Source organism: Bactrocera latifrons, unplaced genomic scaffold, assembly GCF_001853355.1.
Source record: "Bactrocera latifrons isolate USDA-ARS-PBARC rearing strain unplaced genomic scaffold, ASM185335v1 scaffold_534, whole genome shotgun sequence".
Lineage (NCBI taxonomy): Eukaryota > Metazoa > Arthropoda > Insecta > Diptera > Tephritidae > Bactrocera > Bactrocera latifrons.
The window spans coordinates 25,409-27,475 of NW_017537195.1; the positions used below are offsets into that span (position 1 = coordinate 25,409).

General features: G+C 30.1%; 1 protein-coding gene across 3 annotated transcripts in view; it reads left to right on the forward strand.

Annotated features, from left to right (window-relative positions):
- The first annotated feature begins 388 nt into the window (after positions 1-388).
- Positions 389-2,067, forward strand: part of LOC108974167 — a 5,166-nt gene continuing 3,487 nt past the window's right edge. For all 3 annotated transcript variants that reach the window (XM_018941858.1, XM_018941860.1, XM_018941859.1), the window contains exon 1: positions 389-1,018. The gene's annotated coding sequence lies outside the window, so the exon portion shown is untranslated. The remainder of the gene's footprint in view (positions 1,019-2,067) is intronic.

Below are 2,067 nucleotides of genomic sequence, written 5' to 3' on the forward strand. Positions count from 1 at the left end.
CATTTAAATTACATTCTTGTTAATTCTAATTGTAGTCGATATATTAAATTCGTTTACTACATTTCAAATACTAGCGCAATGTTTGCTACGAGAAAGTGATTATTAAAAACAGCAATTATTTGGGAAAACTTTTCCGCCTCTAGAATAGTAACTAAAGTAATTCCGATTCAACGACACATAGTATACTATGTATGTATAACTAGAAATATATTAACATTTTCCGAGTCAGTTAACATCATAACTTTTTGCTGCCAATAAAATGCTAAATATTTATTTTTAAAACAGGTCAATAATGTTTTATGAGTATTTGAAAGTATGTACCAAATATAACAAAATGTTTTTTATTTAATCTGCAATTTTATACAATTAGGTACTATAATAACGACTTTGAACTCGAAAAAAACAAAAAACATATATAAACTATATTAATATCAATGAATGAAAACTGCATTCGTGTGAATAAAGTGATGGTTTCACATGCTAAGCCGCGATCGTTGCTAACTCAAGGTACAAAAAGAGCCTCAAATTGTAAGTTTAAAAAAGTATAGACAAATAATCTTTTCTGACTGGACATGCTCTTATAATAAAGGATGGCACCAATTTTGATGGAAATTGGATAAATTCATTAAAAATATATGTATGTTCTAAAGGTTATCTTTCAATGAGGAAAAAAGTATAACTACCTATTTTCAAGTGGCAACACGTTTCGTCAGCACGATTGAAGTTAAAACAATTTTTAAACAAAACATTAAAACAATTTAATTCAGTTACTGCTCTCCAAAGTGCGAATAATTATTAAAATGGATATTAATTTTCATTTATACTATGACGATGAAATGTAGGAGCTGATGTGTTTGACCCATGTTAATGCAAATTTGTAATACGCAAGAATTTCGTGCATTTAGCTAAATTTACCAAATTATCATAGGCAACACTGCCCAAAAATAACTGATTTTTGCTATTTTTTGACAGATGTCGCTTGAAGTCTGCTGCCGCCCTTGCTTTTACAGCGACAGAGGTAAGCATTTTTATATTGCTAATTAAATTATGTGCAAGTATATTAACAAAAGCAAATTTGAATATTTTTAGATTATTTTTAGAAAATAAACAGCGCACAGTTTGCTATCCTTTCCAATATTCTTAACTTTTTCTGCATTACAATCAATTATGGCTTTTAATTTCACTCTATTATCTCTAAACGTAGTTAATAATAAACGAGTTTTTTTCGTTAAATTTATATTGATTTTCTAAAAATACCACAATTTCTATTAATAATTTATCTTATTCATTTTTATTTCACTTTTTTTTTCAAATAAATAAGCAAATTTCACAATCAGCTGTCTAAATGCACAAGTCCACATATTTATACAAAATAACTGGTGAAAACTGTTTAAAATGTATTGGCAACTCTTGGCAAATATAGAACATAATTTTGTTATTATGTGAACAAAAAAAATTGGACAAAAGTTAAATATTGAATAAAATTGATAAAAATTGGTCTTTAGTAGTTAATTATTGTTTAGTGCAGTGCTCATCAAAATAAACCCAAGTTTTTTCTGTATCATATGATATTTGACTCAAAAATGCCTCCTAAAACAATCATTCAGTCGCAGCTTAATTGTGCTGTTTGTAAAATTGTCGCTAATTCACCAAATGTCGTGTGCGCAAATTGCCGTACATGGACTCATTCCAAATGTGCGAACTTAATAGAGCGGAATTCACCGAGCTAGCAAATAAAATAAAACATCAAGGTTATCAATGGGAATGTGAAACATGACATTTGTAGGTTAGTAGCGTCACTCAGGATGATCTTGACTCTGAAAGTGATGACGTTGGTAACATCACCATGCTTAGACTTAAACGTCTGCTTGATGACCTGTATTCAAAGCTCACAACATCTTTTGAGAGTAAATTCAACAGTTTCAAGACAGCCATCGAAAAGAATGTTAATGACATCAGAAGGGAGGTCACAAGTTGATCCAAGCAGCACAAAGGCTTGGCCAACACATGTTCTAGTCTTGATAGCAGACTGAACTCAGTAGAAAACAAGCTCGAAACTTTCACTGG